Source organism: Podarcis cretensis (assembly GCF_951804945.1).
Source record: "Podarcis cretensis genome assembly, chromosome: 6".
NCBI lineage: Eukaryota > Metazoa > Chordata > Lepidosauria > Squamata > Lacertidae > Podarcis > Podarcis cretensis.
Window position 1 is genome coordinate 93,842,279 of NC_137175.1, and position 22,147 is coordinate 93,864,425.

A 22,147-nucleotide genomic window follows, 5' to 3' on the forward strand; every position below is an offset into this window, starting at 1 on the left:
GTTCTTCAGACGTCGAAGGATAATTCTATTTACGATTAAAAAAACGCATCTGTTTCCAACAAAAAACCTTTCAGGGGATCGTTTGCAACAGTTTGGCACCATTTTTGAGTGAATAGCAGAACGTCAGAAATTTCGAAGAAATTGTGACCGCGCGGCTTAGGGATTTTTGCAAAAAAAAGTTGTTCAGATGTCGAGGGCTAATTCTGTTTCCGATGATAAAAACGCATCTATTTCCACCGAAAAACCTTTCAGGGGATCGTTTGCAACAGTTTGGCACCATTTTTGAGTGAATTGCAGAACGTCAGAAATTTTGAAGAAATTGTGACCGGGCGGCTTAGGGATTTTTGCAAAAAAAAGTTGTTCAGATGTCGAGGGCTAATTCTGTTTCCGATGATAAAAACGCATCTGTTTCCACCGAAAAAGCTTTCAGGGGATCGTTTGCAACAGTTTGGCAGCATTTTTGAGTGAATTGCAGAACGTCAGATTTTTGCTGTAATTGTGCCCGCTCGGTTTAGGGATTTTTGAAAAAAAAGTTCTTCAGACGTCGAGGGATAATTCTATTTACGATTAAAAAAACGCATCTGTTTCCAACAAAAAAACTTTCAGGGGATCGTTTGCAACAGTTTGGCACCATTTTTGAGTGAATTGGAGAATGTCAGAAATTTTGAAGAAATTGTGACCGCGCGGCTTAGTGATTTTTGCAAAAAAAAGTTGTTCAGATGTCGAGGGCTAATTTTGTTTCCGATGATAAAAACACATCTGTTTCCACCGAAAAACCTTTCAGGGGATCGTTTGCAACACTTCAGCACCATTTTTGAGTGAATTGCAGAACGTCAGATTTTTGCTGAAATTGTGACCGCGCGGCTTAGGGATTTTTGAAAAAAAGGTTTTTCAGATGTCGAGGGCTAATTCTGTTTCCGATGATAAAAACGCATCTGTTTCCACCGAAAAACCTTTCAGGGGATCGTTTGCAACAGTTTGCATCTGTTTCCACCGAAAAACCTTTCAGGGGATTGTTTGCAACACTTCAGCACCATTTTTGAGTGAATTGCAGAACGTCAGATTTTTGCTGAAATTGAGTGATTTTTTAAAAAAAAGTTTTTCAGACGTCGAGGGCTACTTTTGTTTCCGATGATAAAAACGCATCTGTTTCCACCGAAAAACCTTTCAGGGGATCGTTTGCAAGACTTCAGCACCATTTTTGAGTGAATTACAGAATGTCAGATTTTTGCTGTAATTGTGACCGCGCGGCTTAGGGATTTTTGAAAAAAAAAGTTCTTCAGACGTCGAGGGATAATTCTATTTACGATTAAAAAAACGCATCTGTTTCCACCGAAAAACCTTTCAGGGGATCGTTTGCAACAGTTCAGCACCAATTTTGAGTGAATTGCAGAACGTCAGATTTTTGCTGAAAATGTGATCGTGCGCCTTCGGGATTTTTGAAAAAAATAGTTGTTCAGATGTCGAGGGCTAATTCTGTTTCCGATTATAAAAACGCATCTGTTTCCACCAAACAACCTTTCAGGTGATCGTTTGCAACAGTTCAGCACCATTTTTGAATGTATTTCAGAACGTCAGATTTTTGCTGAAATTGTGACCGCGCGGCTTAGGGATTTTTGCAAAAAAAAGTTGTTCAGATGTCGAGGTCTAATTCTGTTTCCGATGATAAAAATGCATCTGTTTCCACCGAAAAACCTTTCAGGGGATCGTTTGCAACACTTCAGCACCATTTTTGAGTGAATTGCAGAACGTCAGATTTTTGCTGAAATTGTGACCGCGCGGCTTAGGGATTTTTGAAAAAAAGGTTTTTCAGATGTCGAGGGCTAATTCTGTTTCCGATGATAAAAACGCATCTGTTTCCACCGAAAAACCTTTCAGGGGATCGTTTGCAACAGTTTGCATCTGTTTCCACCGAAAAACCTTTCAGGGGATTGTTTGCAACACTTCAGCACCATTTTTGAGTGAATTGCAGAACGTCAGATTTTTGCTGAAATTGAGTGATTTTTTAAAAAAAAGTTTTTCAGATGTCGAGGGCTAATTCTGTTTCCGATGATAAAAACGCATCTGTTTCCACCGAAAAACCTTTCAGGGGATCGTTTGCAACAGTTCAGCACCATTTTTGAATGAATTGCAGAACGTCAGATTTTTGCTGAAAATGTGATCGCGCGCCTTAGGGATTTTTGCTAAAAATAGTTGTTCAGATGTCGAGGGCTAATTCTGTTTCCGATGATAAAAATGCATCTGTTTCCACCGAAAAACCTTTCAGGGGATGGTTTGCAACACTTCAGCACCATTTTTGAGTGAATTGCAGAACGTCATATTTTTGCTGAAATTGTAACCGCGCGGCTTAGGGATTTTTGCAAAAAAAAGTTGTTCAGACGTCGAGGGCTACTTTTGTTTCGGATGATAAAAACGCATCTGTATCCACCGAAAAACCTTTCAGGGGATCGTTTGCAAGACTTCAGCACCATTTTTGAGTAAATTGCAGAATGTCAGATTTTTGCTGTAATTGTGACCGCGCGGCTTAGGGATTTTTGAAAAAAAAAGTTCTTCAGACGTCGAGGGATAATTCTATTTACGATTAAAAAAACGCATTTGTTTCCAACAAAAAACATTTCAGGGGATCGTTTGCAACAGTTTGGCACCATTTTTGAGTGAATTGCAGAACGTCAGAAATTTTGAAGAAATTGTGACCGCGCGGCTTAGTGATTTTTGAAAAAAAAATGTTGTTCAGATGTCGAGGGCTAATTCTGTTTCCGATGATAAAAACGCATCTGTTTCCACCGAAAAACCTTTCAGGGGATCGTTTGCAACAGTTTGGCACCATTTTTGAGTGAATTGCAGAACGTCATATTTTTGCTGAAATTGTGACCGCGCGGATTAGGGATTTTTGCAAAAAAAAGTTTTTCAGACGTCGAGGGATAATTCTATTTACGATTAAAAAAACGCATCTGTTTCCAACAAAAAAACTTTCAGGGGATCTTTTGCAACAGTTTGGCACCATTTTTGAGTGAATTGCAGAACGTCAGAAATTTTGAAGAAATTGTGACCGCGCGGCTTAGGGATTTTTGAAAAAAAAAGTTGTTCAGATGTCGAGGGCTAATTCTGTTTCCGATGATTAAAACACATCTGTTTCCACCGAAAAACCTTTCAGGGGATCGTTTGCAACAGTTTGGCACCATTTTTGAGTGAATTGCAGAACGTCAGAAATTTTGAAGAAATTGTGACCGCGCGGCTTAGGGATTTTTGCAAAAAAAAGTTGTTCAGATGTCGAGGGCTAATTCTGTTTCCGATGATAAAAACGCATCTGTTTCCACCGAAAAAGCTTTCAGGGGATCGTTTGCAACAGTTTGGCAGCATTTTTTAGTGAATTGCAGAACGTCAGATTTTTGCTGTAATTGTGACCGCGCGGTTTAGGGATTTTTGAAAAAAAAGTTCTTCAGACGTCGAGGGATAATTCTATCTACGATTAAAAAAACGCATCTGTTTCCAACAAAAAAACTTTCAGGGGATCGTTTGCAACAGTTTGGCACCATTTTTGAGTGAATTGCAGAACGTCAGAAATTTTGAAGAAATTGTGACCGCGCGGCTTAGGGATTTTTGCAAAAAAAAAAGTTGTTCAGATGTCGAGGGCTAATTATGTTTCCGATGATAAAAACGCATCTGTTTCCACCGAAAAACTTTTCAGGGGATCGTTTGCAACAGTTCAGCACCATTTTTGAATGAATTGCAGAACGTCAGATTTTTGCTGAAAATGTGATCGCGCGCCTTAGGGATTTTTGCAAAAAATAGTTGTTCAGATGTCGAGGGCTAATTCTGTTTCCGATGATTAAAATGCATCTGTTTCCACCGAAAAACCTTTCAGGGGATGGTGTGCAACACTTCAGCACCATTTTTGAGTGAATTGCAGAACGTCATATTTTTGCTGATATTGTGACCGCGCGGCTTAGGGATTTTTGCAAAAAAAAGTTGTTCAGACGTCGAGGGCTACTTTTGTTTCCGATGATAAAAACGCATCTGTTTCCACCGAAAAACCTTTCAGGGGATCGTTTGCAAGACTTCAGCACCATTTTTGAGTGAATTACAGCGCGGCTTAGGGATTTTTGCAAAAAAAGTTGTTCAGATATCGAGGGCTAATTCTGTTTCCGATGATAAAAACGCATCTGTTTCCACCGAAAAACCTTTCAGGGGATCGTTTGCAACAGTTTGGCACCATTTTTGAGTGAATTGCAGAACGTCAGAATTTTGAAGAAATTGTGACTGCGCGGCTTAGGGATTTTTGCAAAAAAAAGTTGTTCAGATGTCGAGTGCTAATACTGTTTCCGATGATAAAAACGCATCTGTTTCCACCGAAAAACCTTTCAGGGGATCGTTTGCAACAGTTTGGCACCATTTTTGAGTGAATTGCAGAACGTCAGAAATTTTGAAGAAATTGTGACCGCGCGGCTTAGGGATTTTTGCAAAAAAAAGTTGTTCAGATGTTGAGGGCTAATTCTGTTTCCGATGATAAAAACACATCTGTTTCCACCGAAAAACCTTTCAGGGGATCGTTTGCAACAGTTTGGCACCATTTTTGAGTTTATTGCAGAACGTCAGATTTTTGCTGTAATTGTGACCGCGCGGCTTAGGGATTTTTGAAAAAAAAAGTTCTTCAGACGTCGAGGGATAATTCTATTTACGATTAAAAGAACGCATCTGTTTCCACCGAAAAACCTTTCAGGGGATCGTTTGCAACAGTTTGGCACCATTTTTGAGTGAATTGCAGAACGTCAGATTTTTGCTGTAATTGTGACCTCGCGGCTTAGTGATATTTGCAAAAAAAATTTCTTCAGACGTCGAGGGATAATTCTATTTACGATTAAAAGAACGCATCTGTTTCCACCGAAAAACCTTTCAGGGGATCGTTTGCAACAGTTTGGCACCATTTTTGAGTGAATTGCAGAACGTCAGAAATTTTGAAGAAATTGTGACTGCGCGGCTTAGGGATTTTTGCAAAAAAAGTTGTTCAGATATCGAGGGCTAATTCTGTTTCCGATGATAAAAACGCATCTGTTTCCACCGAAAAACCTTTCAGGGGATCGTTTGCAACAGTTTGGCACCATTTTTGAGTTTATTGCAGAACGTCAGATTTTTGCTGTAATTGTGACCGCGCGGCTTAGGGATTTTTGAAAAAAAAAGTTCTTCAGACGTCGAGGGATAATTCTATTTACGATTAAAAGAACGCATCTGTTTCCACCGAAAAACCTTTCAGGGGATCGTTTGCAACAGTTTGGCACCATTTTTGAGTGAATTGCAGAACGTCAGATTTTTGCTGTAATTGTGACCTCGCGGCTTAGTGATATTTGCAAAAAAAATTTCTTCAGACGTCGAGGGATAATTCTATTTACGATTAAAAGAACACATCTGTTTCCACCGAAAAACCTTTCAGGGGATCGTTTGCAACAGTTTGGCCCCATTTTTGAGTGAATTGCAGAACGTCAGAAATTTTGAAGAAATTGTGACCGCGCGGCTTAGGGATTTTTGCAAAAAAAAGTTGTTCAGACGTCAAGGGCTAATTCTGTTTCCGATGATAAAAACACATCTGTTTCCACCGAAAAACCTTTCAGGGGATCGTTTGCAACAGTTTGGCACCATTTTTGAGTGAATTGCAGAACGTCAGAAATTTTGAAGAAATTGTGACCGCGCGGCTTAGGGATTTTTGCAAAAAAAGTTGTTCAGATATCGAGGGCTAATTCTGTTTCCGATGATAAAAACGCATCTGTTTCCACCGAAAAACCTTTCAGGGGATCGTTTCCAACACTTCAGCACCATTTTTGAGTGAATTGCAGAACGTCATATTTTTGATGAAATTGTGACTGCGCGGCTTAGGGATTTTTGCAAAAAAAAGTTGTTCAGACGTCGAGGGCTACTTTTGTTTCCGATGATAAAAACGCATCTGTTTCCACCGAAAAACCTTTCAGGGGATCGTTTGCAACAGTTTGGCACCATTTTTGAGTGAATTGCAGAACGTCAGAAATTTTGAAGAAATTGTGACCGCGCGGCTTGGGGATTTTTGCAAAAAAAAGTTGTTCAGATGTCGAGGGCTAATTCTGTTTCCGATGATAAAAACACATCTGTTTCCACCGAAAAACCTTTCAGGGGATCGTTTGCAACAGTTTGGCACCATTTTTGAGTGAATTGCAGAACGTCAGATTTTTGCTGTAATTGTGACCGCGCGGCTTAGGGATTTTTGCAAAAAAAAGTTGTTCAGATGTCGAGGGCTAATTCTGTTTCCGATGATAAAAACACATCTGTTTCCACCGAAAAACCTTTCAGGGGATCGTTTGCAACAGTTTGGCACCATTTTTGAGTGAATTGCAGAACGTCAGAATTTTGCTGTAATTGTGACCGCGCGGCTTAGGGATTTTTGAAAAAAAAAGTTCTTCAGACGTCGAGGGATAATTCTATTTACGATTAAAAGAACGCATCTGTTTCCACCGAAAAACCTTTCAGGGGATCGTTTTCAACAGTTTGGCACCATTTTTGAGTGAATTGCAGAACGTCAGAAATTTTGAAGAAATTGTGACCGCGCGGCTTAGGGATTTTTGCAAAAAAAAGTTGTTCAGATGTCAAGGGCTAATTCTGTTTCCAATGATAAAAACACATCTGTTTCCACCGAAAAACCTTTCAGGGGATCGTTTGCAACAGTTTGGCACCATTTTTGAGTGAATTGCAGAACGTCAGAAATTTTGAAGAAATTGTGACCGCGCGGCTTAGGGATTTTTGCAAAAAAAGTTGTTCAGATATCGAGGGCTAATTCTGTTTCCGATGATAAAAACGCATCTGTTTCCACCGAAAAACCTTTCAGGGGATCGTTTGCAACAGTTTGGCACCATTTTTGAGTGAATTGCAGAACGTCAGAAATATTGAAGAAATTGTGACCACGCGGCTTAGGGATTTTTGCAAAAAAAAGTTGTTCAGATGTCGAGGGCTAATTCTGTTTCCGATGATAAAAACGCATCTGTTTCCACCGAAAAACCTTTCAGGGGATCGTTTGCAACAGTTTGGCACCATTTTTGAGTGAATTGCAGAATGTCAGAAATTTTGAAGAAATTGTGACCGCGCGGCTTAGGGATTTTTGCCAAAAAAAGTTGTTCAGATGTCGAAGGCTAATTCTGTTTCCGATGATAAAAACACATCTGTTTCCACCGAAAAACCTTTCAGGGGATGGTTTGCAACACTTCAGCACCATTTTTGAGTGAATTGCAGAATGTCAGATTTTTGCTGTAATTGTGACCGCGCGGCTTAGGGATTTTTGAAAAAAAAGTTCTTCAGACGTCGAGGGATAATTCTATTTACGATTAAAAAAACGCATCTGTTTCCACCGAAAAACCTTTCTGGGGATGGTTTGCAACACTTCAGCACCATGTTTGAGTGAATTGCAGAATGTCAGATTTTGGCTGTAATTGTGACCGCGCGGCTTAGGGATTTTTGCAAAAAAAAGTTGTTCAGACGTCGAGGGCTACTTTTGTTTCCGATGATAAAAACACATCTGTTTCCACCGAAAAACCTTTCAGGGGATGGTTTGCAAGACTTCAGCACCATTTTTGAGTGAATTGCAGAACGTCAGATTTTTGCTGTAATTGTGACCGCGCGGCTTAGGGATTTTTGAAAAAAAAAGTTGGTCAGATGTCGAGGGCTAATTCTGTTTCCGATGATAAAAACGCATCTGTTTCCACCGAGAAACCTTTCAGGGGATCGTTTGCAACAGTTTGGCACCATTTTTGAGTGAATTGCAGAACGTCAGAAATTTTGAAGAAATTGTGACCGCGCGGCTTAGGGATTTTTGCAAAAAAAAGTTGTTCAGATGTCGAGGGCTAATTCTGTTTCCGATGATAAAAACGCATCTGTTTCCACCGAAAAACCTTTCAGGGGATCGTTTGCAACAGTTTGGCACCATTTTTGAGTGAATTGCAGAACGTCAGATTTTTGCTGTAATTGTGACCGCGCGGCTTAGGGATTTTTGAAAAAAAAGTTCTTCAGACGTCGAGGGATAATTCTATTTACGATTAAAAAAACGCATCTGTTTCCACCGAAAAACCTTTCAGGGGATCGTTTGCAACACTTCAGCACCATTTTTGAGTGAATTGCAGAATGTCAGATTTTTGCTGTAATTGTGACCGCGCGGCTTAGGGATTTTTGCAAAAAAAAGTTGTTCAGACGTCGAGGGCTACTTTTGTTTCCGATGATAAAAACACATCTGTTTCCACCGAAAAACCTTTCAGGGGATGGTTTGCAAGACTTCAGCACCATTTTTGAGTGAATTGCAGAACGTCAGATTTTTGCTGTAATTGTGACCGCGCGGCTTAGGGATTTTTGAAAAAAAAAGTTGGTCAGATGTCGAGGGCTAATTCTGTTTCCGATGATAAAAACGCATCTGTTTCCACCGAGAAACCTTTCAGGGGATCGTTTGCAACAGTTTGGCACCATTTTTGAGTGAATTGCAGAACGTCAGAAATTTTGAAGAAATTGTGACCGCGCGGCTTAGGGATTTTTGCAAAAAAAAGTTGTTCAGATGTCGAGGGCTAATTCTGTTTCCGATGATAAAAACGCATCTGTTTCCACCGAAAAACCTTTCAGGGGATCGTTTGCAACAGTTTGGCAACATTTTTGAGTGAATTGCAGAACGTCAGATTTTTGCTGTAATTGTGACCGCGCGGCTTAGGGATTTTTGAAAAAAAAAGTTCTTCAGACGTCGAGGGATAATTCTATTTACGATTAAAAGAACGCATCTGTTTCCACCGAAAAACCTTTCCGGGGATCGTTTGCAACAGTTTGGCACCATTTTTGAGTGAATTGCAGAACGTCAGAAATTTTGAAGAAATTGTGACCGCGCGGCTTAGGGATTTTTGCAAAAAAAAGTTGTTCAGATGTCGAGGGCTAATTCTGTTTCCGATGATAAAAACACATCTGTTTCCACCGAAAAACCTTTCAGGGGATCGTTTGCAACAGTTTGGCACCATTTTTGAGTGAATTGCAGAACGTCAGAAATTTTGAAGAAATTGTGACCGCGCGGCTTAGGGATTTTTGCAAAAAAAAGTTGTTCAGATGTCGAAGGCTAATTCTGTTTCCGATGATAAAAACGCATCTGTTTCCACCGAAAAACCTTTCAGGGGATCGTTTGCAACAGTTTGGCACCATTTTTGAGTGAATTGCAGAACGTCAGAAATTTTGAAGAAATTGTGACCGCGCGGCTTAGGGATTTTTGCAAAAAAAAGTTGTTCAGATGTCGAGGGCTAATTCTGTTTCCGATGATAAAAACGCATCTGTTTCCACCGAAAAACCTTTCAGGGGATCGTTTGCAACAGTTTGGCACCATTTTTGAGTGAATTGCAGAATGTCAGAAATTTTGAAGAAATTGTGACCGCGCGGCTTAGGGATTTTTGCAAAAAAAAGTTGTTCAGATGTCGAGGGCTAATTCTGTTTCCGATGATAGAAACGCATCTGTTTCCACCGAAAAACCTTTCAGGGGATGGTTTGCAACACTTCAGCACCATTTTTGAGTGAATTGCAGAACGTCAGATTTTTGCTGTAATTGTGACCGCGCGGCTTAGGGATTTTTGAAAAAAAAAGTTGTTCAGACGTCGAGGGCTACTTTTGTTTCCGATGATAAAAACGCATCTGTTTCCACCGAAAAACCTTTCAGGGGATCGTTTGCAAGACTTCAGCACCATTTTTGAGTGAATTGCAGAATGTCAGATTTTTGCTGTAATTGTGACCGCGCGGCTTAGGGATTATTGAAAAAAAAAGTTGTTCAGATGTCGAGGGCTAATTCTGTTTCTGATGATAAAAACGCATCTGTTTCCACCGAAAAACCTTTCAGGGGATCGTTTGCAACACTTCAGCACCATTTTTGAGTGAATTGCAGAACGTCATATTTTTGATGAAATTGTGACCGCGCGGCTTAGGGATTTTTGCAAAAAAAAGTTGTTCAGACGTCGAAAGCTACTTTTGTTTCCGATGATAAAAACGCATCTGTTTCCACCGAAAAACCTTTCAGGGGATCGTTTGCAACAGTTTGGCACCATTTTTGAGTGAATTGCAGAACGTCAGAAATTTTGAAGAAATTGTGACCGCGCGGCTTAGGGATTTTTGCAAAAAAAAGTTGTTCAGATGTCGAGGGCTAATTCTGTTTCCGATGATAAAAACACATCTGTTTCCACCGAAAAACCTTTCAGGGGATCGTTTGCAACAGTTTGGCACCATTTTTGAGTGAATTGCAGAACGTCAGAAATATTGAAGAAATTGTGACCGCGCGGCTTAGGGATTTTTGCAAAAAAAAGTTGTTCAGATGTCGAGGGCTAATTCTGTTTCCGATGATAAAAACGCATCTGTTTCCACCGAAAAACCTTTCAGGGGATCGTTTGCAACAGTTTGGCACCATTTTTGAGTGAATTGCAGAATGTCAGAAATTTTGAAGAAATTGTGACCGCGCGGCTTAGGGATTTTTGCCAAAAAAAGTTGTTCAGATGTCGAGGGCTAATTCTGTTTCCGATGATAAAAACACATCTGTTTCCACCGAAAAACCTTTCAGGGGATCGTTTGCAACACTTCAGCACCATTTTTGAGTGAATTGCAGAATGTCAGATTTTTGCTGTAATTGTGACCGCGCGGCTTAGGGATTTTTGAAAAAAAAGTTCTTCAGACGTCGAGGGATAATTCTATTTACGATTAAAAAAACGCATCTGTTTCCACCGAAAAACCTTTCAGGGGATCGTTTGCAACACTTCAGCACCATGTTTGAGTGAATTGCAGAATGTCAGATTTTTGCTGTAATTGTGACCGCGCGGCTTAGGGATTTTTGCAAAAAAAAGTTGTTCAGACGTCGAGGGCTACTTTTGTTTCCGATGATAAAAACACATCTGTTTCCACCGAAAAACCTTTCAGGGGATGGTTTGCAAGACTTCAGCACCATTTTTGAGTGAATTGCAGAACGTCAGATTTTTGCTGTAATTGTGACCGCGCGGCTTAGGGATTTTTGAAAAAAAAAGTTGGTCAGATGTCGAGGGCTAATTCTGTTTCCGATGATAAAAACGCATCTGTTTCCACCGAGAAACCTTTCAGGGGATCGTTTGCAACAGTTTGGCACCATTTTTGAGTGAATTGCAGAACGTCAGAAATTTTGAAGAAATTGTGACCGCGCGGCTTAGGGATTTTTGCAAAAAAAGGTTGTTCAGATGTCGAGGGCTAATTCTGTTTCCGATGATAAAAACACATCTGTTTCCACCGAAAAACCTTTCAGGGGATCGTTTGCAACAGTTTGGCACCATTTTTGAGTGAATTGCAGAACGTCAGAAATTTTGAAGAAATTGTGACCGCGCGGCTTAGGGATTTTTGCAAAAAAAAGTTGTTCAGATGTCGAAGGCTAATTCTGTTTCCGATGATAAAAACGCATCTGTTTCCACCGAAAAACCTTTCAGGGGATCGTTTGCAACAGTTTGGCACCATTTTTGAGTGAATTGCAGAACGTCAGAAATTTTGAAGAAATTGTGACCGCGCGGCTTAGGGATTTTTGCAAAAAAAAGTTGTTCAGATGTCGAGGGCTAATTCTGTTTCCGATGATAAAAACGCATCTGTTTCCACCGAAAAACCTTTCAGGGGATCGTTTGCAACAGTTTGGCACCATTTTTGAGTGAATTGCAGAATGTCAGAAATTTTGAAGAAATTGTGACCGCGCGGCTTAGGGATTTTTGCAAAAAAAAGTTGTTCAGATGTCGAGGGCTAATTCTGTTTCCGATGATAGAAACGCATCTGTTTCCACCGAAAAACCTTTCAGGGGATGGTTTGCAACACTTCAGCACCATTTTTGAGTGAATTGCAGAACGTCAGATTTTTGCTGTAATTCTGACCGCGCGGCTTAGGGATTTTTGAAAAAAAAAGTTGTTCAGACGTCGAGGGCTAATTCTGTTTCTGATGATAAAAACGCATCTGTTTCCACCGAAAAACCTTTCAGGGGATCGTTTGCAAGACTTCAGCACCATTTTTGAGTGAATTGCAGAACGTCATATTTTTGATGAAATTGTGACCGCGCGGCTTAGGGATTTTTGCAAAAAAAAGTTGTTCAGACGTCGAAAGCTACTTTTGTTTCCGATGATAAAAACACATCTGTTTCCACCGAAAAACCTTTCAGGGGATCGTTTGCAACAGTTTGGCACCATTTTTGAGTGAATTGCAGAACGTCAGATTTTTGCTGTAATTGTGACCGCGCGGCTTAGGGATTTTTGAAAAAAAAAGTTCTTCAGACGTCGAGGGATAATTCTATTTACGATTAAAAGAACGCATCTGTTTCCACCGAAAAACCTTTCAGGGGATCGTTTGCAACAGATTGGCACCATTTTTGAGTGAATTGCAGAAAGTCAGAAATTTTGAAGAAATTGTGACCGCGCGGCTTAGGGATTTTTGCAAAAAAAAGTTGTTCAGATGTCGAGGGCTAATTCTGTTTCCGATGATAAAAACGCATCTGTTTCCACCGAAAAACCTTTCAGGGGATCGTTTGCAACAGTTTGGCACCATTTTTGAGTGAATTGCAGAACGTCAGAAATTTTGAAGAAATTGTGACCGCGCGGCTTAGGGATTTTTGCAAAAAAAAGTTGTTCAGATGTCGAAGGCTAATTCTGTTTCCGATGATAAAAACGCATCTGTTTCCACCGAAAAACCTTTCAGGGGATCGTTTGCAACAGTTTGGCACCATTTTTGAGTGAATTGCAGAACGTCAGAAATTTTGAAGAAATTGTGACCGCGCGGCTTAGGGATTTTTGCAAAAAAAAGTTGTTCAGATGTCGAGGGCTAATTCTGTTTCCGATGATAAAAACGCATCTGTTTCCACCGAAAAACCTTTCAGGGGATCGTTTGCAACAGTTTGGCACCATTTTTGAGTGAATTGCAGAATGTCAGAAATTTTGAAGAAATTGTTACCGCGCGGCTTAGGGATTTTTGCGAAAAAATGTTGTTCAGATGTCGAGGGCTAATTCTGTTTCCGATGATAGAAACGCATCTGTTTCCACCGAAAAACCTTTCAGGGGATGGTTTGCAACACTTCAGCACCATTTTTGAGTGAATTGCAGAACGTCAGATTTTTGCTGTAATTGTGACCGCGCGGCTTAGGGATTTTTGAAAAAAAAAGTTGTTCAGACGTCGAGGGCTACTTTTGTTTCCGATGATAAAAACGCATCTGTTTCCACCGAAAAACCTTTCAGGGGATCGTTTGCAAGACTTCAGCACCATTTTTGAGTGAATTGCAGAATGTCAGATTTTTGCTGTAATTGTGACCGCGCGGCTTAGGGATTATTGAAAAAAAAAGTTGTTCAGATGTCGAGGGCTAATTCTGTTTCTGATGATAAAAACGCATCTGTTTCCACCGAAAAACCTTTCAGGGGATCGTTTGCAACAGTTTGGCACCATTTTTGAGTGAATTGCAGATTGTCAGAAATTTTGAAGAAATTGTGACCGCGCGGCTTAGGGATTTTTGAAAAAAAAAGTTGGTCAGATGTCGAGGGCTAATTCTGTTTCCGATGATAAAAACGCATCTGTTTCCACCGAAAAACCTTTCAGGGGATCGTTTGCAACAGTTTGGCACCATTTTTGAGGGAATTGCAGAACGTCAGAAATTTTGAAGAAATTGTGACCGCGCGGCTTAGGGATTTTTGCAAAAAAAAGTTGTTCAGATGTCGAGGGCTAATTCTGTTTCCGATGATAAAAACGCATCTGTTTCCACCGAAAAACCTTTCAGGGGATCGTTTGCAACAGTTTGGCACCATTTTTGAGTGAATTGCAGAACGTCAGATTTTTGCTGTAATTGTGACCGCGCGGCTTAGGGATTTTTGAAAAAAAAGTTCTTCAGACGTCGAGGGATAATTCTATTTACGATTAAAAAAACGCATCTGTTTCCACCGAAAAACCTTTCAGGGGATCGTTTGCAACACTTCAGCACCATTTTTGAGTGAATTGCAGAATGTCAGATTTTTGCTGTAATTGTGACCGCGCGGCTTAGGGATTTTTGCAAAAAAAAGTTGTTCAGACGTCGAGGGCTAATTTTGTTTCCGATGATAAAAACACATCTGTTTCCACCGAAAAACCTTTCAGGGGATCGTTTGCAACAGTTTGGCACCATTTTTGAGTGAATTGCAGAACGTCAGATTTTTGCTGTAATTGTGACCGCGCGGCTTAGGGATTTTTGAAAAAAAAGTTCTTCAGACGTCGAGGGATAATTCTATTTACGATTAAAAAAACGCATCTGTTTCCACCGAAAAACCTTTCAGGGGATCGTTTGCAACACTTCAGCACCATTTTTGAGTGAATTGCAGAATGTCAGATTTTTGCTGTAATTGTGACCGCGCGGCTTAGGGATTTTTGCAAAAAAAAGTTGTTCAGACGTCGAGGGCTAATTTTGTTTCCGATGATAAAAACACATCTGTTTCCACCGAAAAACCTTTCAGGGGATGGTTTGCAAGACTTCAGCACCATTTTTGAGTGAATTGCAGAACGTCAGATTTTTGCTGTAATTGTGACCGCGCGGCTTAGGGATTTTTGAAAAAAAAAGTTGGTCAGATGTCGAGGGCTAATTCTGTTTCCGATGATAAAAACACATCTGTTTCCACCGAGAAACCTTTCAGGGGATCGTTTGCAACAGTTTGGCACCATTTTTGAGTGAATTGCAGAACGTCAGAAATTTTGAAGAAATTGTGACCGCGCGGCTTAGGGATTTTTGCAAAAAAAAGTTGTTCAGATGTCGAGGGCTAATTCTGTTTCCGATGATAAAAATGCATCTGTTTCCACCGAAAAACCTTTCAGGGGATAGTTTGCAACAGTTTGGCACCATTTTTGAGTGAATTGCAGAACGTCAGATTTTTGCTGTAATTGTGACCGCGCGGCTTAGGGATTTTTGAAAAAAAAGTTCTTCAGACGTCGAGGGATAATTCTATTTACGATTAAAAAAACGCATCTGTTTCCACCGAAAAACCTTTCAGGGGATCGTTTGCAACACTTCAGCACCATTTTTGAGTGAATTGCAGAATGTCAGATTTTTGCTGTAATTGTGACCGCGCGGCTTAGGGATTTTTGCAAAAAAAAGTTGTTCAGACGTCGAGGGCTACTTTTGTTTCCGATGATAAAAACACATCTGTTTCCACCGAAAAACCTTTCAGGGGATGGTTTGCAAGACTTCAGCACCATTTTTGAGTGAATTGCAGAACGTCAGATTTTTGCTGTAATTGTGACCGCGCGGCTTAGGGATTTTTGAAAAAAAAAGTTGGTCAGATGTCGAGGGCTAATTCTGTTTCCGATGATAAAAACGCATCTGTTTCCACCGAGAAACCTTTCAGGGGATTGTTTGCAACAGTTTGGCACCATTTTTGAGTGAATTGCAGAACGTCAGAAATTTTGAAGAAATTGTGACCGCGCGGCTTAGGGATTTTTGCAAAAAAAAGTTTTTCAGATGTCGAGGGCTAATTCTGTTTCCGATGATAAAAACGCATCTGTTTCCACCGAAAAACCTTTCAGGGGATCGTTTGCAACAGTTTGGCACCATTTTTGAGTGAATTGCAGAACGTCAGATTTTTGCTGTAATTGTGACCGCGCGGCTTAGGGATTTTTGAAAAAAAAAGTTCTTCAGACGTCGAGGGATAATTCTATTTACGATTAAAAGAACGCATCTGTTTCCACCGAAAAACCTTTCAGGGGATCGTTTGCAACACTTCAGCACCATTTTTGAGTGAATTGCAGAACGTCAGATTTTTGCTGTAATTGTGACCGCGCGGCTTAGGGATTTTTGAAAAAAAAAGTTGTTCAGACGTCGAGGGCTACTTTTGTTTCCGATGATAAAAACGCATCTGTTTCCACCGAAAAACCTTTCAGGGGATCGTTTGCAAGACTTCAGCACCATTTTTGAGTGAATTGCAGAATGTCAGATTTTTGCTGTAATTGTGACCGCGCGGCTTAGGGATTATTGAAAAAAAAGGTTGGTCAGATGTCGAGGGCTAATTCTGTTTCCGATGATAAAAACGCATCTGTTTCCACCGAAAAACCTTTCAGGGGATCGTTTGCAACAGTTTGGCACCATTTTTGAGTGAATTGCAGATTGTCAGAAATTTTGAAGAAATTGTGACCGCGCGGCTTAGGGATTTTTGAAAAAAAAAGTTGGTCAGATGTCGAGGGCTAATTCTGTTTCCGATGATAAAAACGCATCTGTTTCCACCGAAAAACCTTTCAGGGGATCGTTTGCAACAGTTTGGCACCATTTTTGAGTGAATTGCAGAACGTCAGAAATTTTGAAGAAATTGTGACCGCGCGGCTTAGGGATTTTTGCAAAAAAAAGTTGTTCAGATGTCGAGGGCTAATTCTGTTTCCGATGATAAAAACACATCTGTTTCCACCGAAAAACCTTTCAGGGGATCGTTTGCAACAGTTTGGCACCATTTTTGAGTGAATTGCAGAACGTCAGATTTTTGCTGTAATTGTGACCGCGCGGCTTAGGGATTTTTGAAAAAAAAGTTCTTCAGACGTCGAGGGATAATTCTATTAACGATTAAAAAAACGCATCTGTTTCCAACAAAAAACCTTTCAGGGGATTGTTTGCAACAGTTTGGCACCATTTTTGAGTGAATTGCAGAACGTCAAAAATTTTGAAGAAATTGTGACCGCGCGGCTTAGGGATTTTTGCGAAAAAAAGTTGTTCAGATGTCGAGGGCTAATTCTGTTTCCGATGATAGAAACGCATCTGTTTCCACCGAAAAACCTTTCAGGGGATGGTTTGCAACACTTCAGCACCATTTTTGAGTGAATTGCAGAACGTCATATTTTTGCTGAAATTGTGACCGCGCGGCTTAGGGATTTTTGCAAAAAAAAGTTGTTCAGACGTCGAGGGCTACTTTTGTTTCCGATGATAAAAACGCATCTGTTTCCACCGAAAAACCTTTCAGGGGATCGTTTGCAAGACTTCAGCACCATTTTTGAGTGAATTGCAGAATGTCAGATTTTTGCTGTAATTGTGACCGCGCGGCTTAGGGATTTTTGAAAAAAAAGTTCTTCAGACGTCGAGGGATAATTCTATTTACGATTAAAAAAATGCATCTGTTTCCAACAAAAAACCTTTCAGGGGATGGTTTGCAACAGTTTGGCACCATTTTTGAGTGAATTGCAGAACGTCAGAAATTTTGAAGAAATTGTTACCGCGCGGCTTAGGGATTTTTGCAAAAAAAAAGTTCTTCAGATGTCAAGGGCTAATTATGTTTCCGATGATAAAAACGCATCTGTTTCCACCGAAAAACCTTTCTGGGGATCGTTTGCAACAGTTCAGCACCATTTTTGAATGAATTGCAGAACGTCAGATTTTTGCTGAAAATGTGATCGCGCGCCTTAGGGATTTTTGCAAAAAATAGTTGTTCAGATGTCGAGGGCTAATTCTGTTTCCGATGATAAAAACGCATCTGTTTCCACCAAACAACCTTTCAGGTGATCGTTTGCAACAGTTCAGCACCATTTTTGAATGTATTTCAGAACGTCAGATTTTTGCAGAAATTGTGACCGCGCGGCTTAGGGATTTTTGAAAAAAAGGTTTTTCAGATGTCGAGAGCTAATTCTGTTTCCGATGATAAAAACACATCTGTTTCCACCGAAAAACCTTTCAGGGGATCGTTTGCAACAGTTTGGCACCATTTTTGAGTGAATTGCAGAACGTCAGATTTTTGCTGTAATTGTGACCGCGCGGCTTAGGGATTTTTGCAAAAAAAAGTTGTTCAGATGTCGAGGGCTAATTCTGTTTCCAATGATAAAAACGCATCTGTTTCCACCGAAAAACCTTTCAGGGGATCGTTTGCAACAGTTTGGCACCATTTTTGAGTGAATTGCAGAACGTCAGAAATTTTGAAGAAATTGTGACCGCGCGGCTTAGGGATTTTTGCAAAAAAAAGTTGTTCAGATGTCGAGGGCTAATTCTGTTTCCGATGATAAAAACGCATCTGTTTCCACCGAAAAACCTTTCAGGGGATCGTTTGCAACACTTCAGCACCATTTTTGAGTGAATTGCAGAACGTCAGATTTTTGCTGTAATTGTGACCGCGCGGCTTAGGGATTTTTGAAAAAAAAGTTCTTCAGACTTCGAGGGATAATTCTATTTACGATTAAAAAAACGCATCTGTTTCCACCGAAAAACCTTTCAGGGGATCGTTTGCAACACTTCAGCACCATTTTTGAGTGAATTTCAGAATGTCAGATTTTTGCTGTAATTGTGACCGCGCGGCTTAGGTATTTTTGAAAAAAAATGTTCTTTAGACGTCGAGGGATAATTCTATTTACGATGATAAAAACGCATCTGTTTCCACCGAAAAACCTTTCAGGGGATCGTTTGCAACACTTCAGCACCATTTTTGAGTGAATTGCAAAATGTCAGATTTTTGCTGTAATTGTGACCGCGCGGCTTAGGGATTATTGAAAAAAAAAGTTGGTCAGATGTCGAGGGCTAATTCTGTTTCTGATGATAAAAACGCATCTGTTTCCACCGAAAAACCTTTCAGGGGATCGTTTGCAACAGTTTGGCACCATTTTTGAGTGAATTGCAGATTGTCCGAAATTTTGAAGAAATTGTGACCGCGCGGCTTAGGGATTTTTGAAAAAAAAAGTTGTTCAGACGTCGAGGGCTACTTTTGTTTCCGATCATAAAAACGCATCTGTTTCCACCGAAAAACCTTTCAGGGGATCGTTTGCAAGACTTCAGCACCATTTTTGAGTGAATTGCAGAATGTCAGATTTTTGCTGTAATTGTGACCGCGCAGCTTAGGGATTATTGAAAAAAAAAGTTGTTCAGACGTCGAGGGCTAATTCTGTTTCTGATGATAAAAACGCATCTGTTTCCACCGAAAAACCTTTCAGGGGATCGTTTGCAACAGTTTGGCACCATTTTTGAGTGAATTGCAGATTGTCAGAAATTTTGAAGAAATTGTGACCGCGCGGCTTAGGGATTTTTGAAAAAAAAAGTTGGTCAGATGTCGAGGGCTAATTCTGTTTCCGATGATAAAAACGCATCTGTTTCCACCGAAAAACCTTTCAGGGGATCGTTTGCAACAGTTTGGCACCATTTTTGAGTGAATTGCAGAACGTCAGAAATTTTGAAGAAATTGTGACCGCGCGGCTTAGGGATTTTTGCAAAAAAAAGTTGTTCAGATGTCGAGGGCTAATTCTGTTTCCGATGATAAAAACACATCTGTTTCCCTGGAAAAACCTTTCAGGGGATGGTTTGCAACACTTCAGCACCATTTTTGAGTGAATTGCAGAACGTCATATTTTTGCTGAAATTGTGACCGCGCGGCTTAGGGATTTTTGCAAAAAAAAGTTGTTCAGACGTCGAGGGATAATTCTGTTTCCGATGATAAAAACACATCTGTTTCCACTGAAAAACCTTTCAGGGGATCGTTTGCAACAGTTTGGCACCATTTTTGAGTGAATTGCAGAACGTCAGATTTTTGCTGTAATTGTGACCGCGCGGCTTAGGGATTTTTGAAAAAAAAAGTTCTTCAGACGTCGAGGGATAATTCTATTTACGATTAAAAGAACGCATCTGTTTCCACCGAAAAACCTTTCAGGGGATGGTTTGCAACACTTCAGCACCATTTTTGAGTGAATTGCAGAACGTCAGATTTTTGCTGTAATTGTGACCGCGCGGCTTAGGGATTTTTGAAAAAAAAGTTCTTCAGACGTCGAGGGATAATTCTATTTACGATTAAAAAAACGCATCTGTTTCCACCGAAAAACCTTTCAGGGGATCGTTTGCAAGACTTCAGCACCACTTTTGAGTGAATTGCAGAATGTCAGATTTTTGCTGTAATTGTGACCGCGCGGCTTAGGGATTTTTGAAAAAAAATGTTCTTCAGACGTCGAGGGATAATTCTATTTACGATTAAAAAAACGCATCTGTTTCCACCGAAAAACCTTTCAGGGGATCGTTTGCAACACTTCAGCACCATTTTTGAGTGAATTGCAGAATGTCAGATTTTTGCTGTAATTGTGACCGCGCGGCTTAGGGATTTTTGAAAAAAAAAGTTGTTCAGACGTCGAGGGCTACTTTTGTTTCCGATGATAAAAACGCATCTGTTTCCACCGAAAAACCTTTCAGGGGATCGTTTGCAAGACTTCAGCACCATTTTTGAGTGAATTGCAGAATGTCAGATTTTTGCTGTAATTGTGACCGCGCGGCTTAGGGATTATTGAAAAAAAAAGTTGGTCAGATTTCGAGGGCTAATTCTGTTTCCGATGATAAAAACGCATCTGTTTCCACCGAAAAACCTTTCAGGGGATCGTTTGCAACAGTTTGGCACCATTTTTGAGTGAATTGCAGATTGTCAGAAATTTTGAAGAAATTGTGACCGCGCGGCTTAGGGATTTTTGAAAAAAAAAGTTGGTCAGACGTCGAGGGCTAATTCTGTTTCTGATGATAAAAACGCATCTGTTTCCACCGAAAAACCTTTCAGGGGATCGTTTGCAACAGTTTGGCACCATTTTTGAGTGAATTGCAGAACGTCAGATTTTTGCTGTAATTGTGACCGCGCGGCTTAGGGATTTTTGAAAAAAAAGTTCTTCAGACGTCGAGGGATAATTCTATTTACGATTAAAAAAACGCATCTGTTTCCACCGAAAAACCTTTCAGGGGATTGTTTGCAACAGTTTGGCACCATTTTTGAGTGAATTGCAGAACGTCAGAAATTTTGAAGAAATTGTGACCGCGCGGCTTAGGGATTTTTGCAAAAAAAAGTTGTTCAGATGTCGAGGGCTAATTCTGTTTCCGATGATAAAAACACATCTGTTTCCCTGGAAAAACCTTTCAGGGGATGGTTTGCAACACTTCAGCACCATTTTTGAGTGAATTGCAGAACGTCATATTTTTGCTGAAATTGTGACCGCGCGGCTTAGGGATTTTTGCAAAAAAAAGTTGTTCAGACGTCGAGGGATAATTCTGTTTCCGATGATAAAAACACATCTGTTTCCACTGAAAAACCTTTCAGGGGATCGTTTGCAACAGTTTGGCACCATTTTTGAGTGAATTGCAGAACGTCAGATTTTTGCTGTAATTGTGACCGCGCGGCTTAGGGATTTTTGAAAAAAAAAGTTCTTCAGACGTCGAGGGATAATTCTATTTACGATTAAAAGAACGCATCTGTTTCCACCGAAAAACCTTTCAGGGGATCGTTTGCAACACTTCAGCACCATTTTTGAGTGAATTGCAGAACGTCAGATTTTTGCTGTAATTGTGACCGCGCGGCTTAGGGATTTTTGAAAAAAAAGTTCTTCAGACGTCGAGGGATAATTCTATTTACGATTAAAAAAACGCATCTGTTTCCACCGAAAAACCTTTCAGGGGATCGTTTGCAAGACTTCAGCACCATTTTTGAGTGAATTGCAGAATGTCAGATTTTTGCTGTAATTGTGACCGCGCGGCTTAGGGATTTTTTAAAAAAAATGTTCTTCAGACGTCGAGGGATAATTCTATTTACGATTAAAAAAACGCATCTGTTTCCACCGAAAAACCTTTCAGGGGATCGTTTGCAAGACTTCAGCACCATTTTTGAGTGAATTGCAGAATGTCAGATTTTTGCTGTAATTGTGACCGCGCGGCTTAGGGATTATTGAAAAAAAAAGTTGGTCAGATGTCGAGGGCTAATTCTGTTTCCGATGATAAAAACGCATCTGTTTCCACCGAAAAACCTTTCAGGGGATCGTTTGCAACAGTTTGGCACCATTTTTGAGTGAATTGCAGATTGTCAGAAATTTTGAAGAAATTGTGACCGCGCGGCTTAGGGATTTTTGAAAAAAAAAGTTGGTCAGATGTCGAGGGCTAATTCTGTTTCCGATGATAAAAACGCATCTGTTTCCACCGAAAAACCTTTCAGGGGATCGTTTGCAACAGTTTGGCACCATTTTTGAGTGAATTGCAGAACGTCAGAAATTTTGAAGAAATTGTGACCGCGCGGCTTAGGGATTTTTGCAAAAAAAAGTTGTTCAGATGTCGAGGGCTAATTCTGTTTCCGATGATAAAAACACATCTGTTTCCACCGAAAAACCTTTCAGGGGATCGTTTGCAACAGTTTGGCACCATTTTTGAGTGAATTGCAGAACGTCAGAT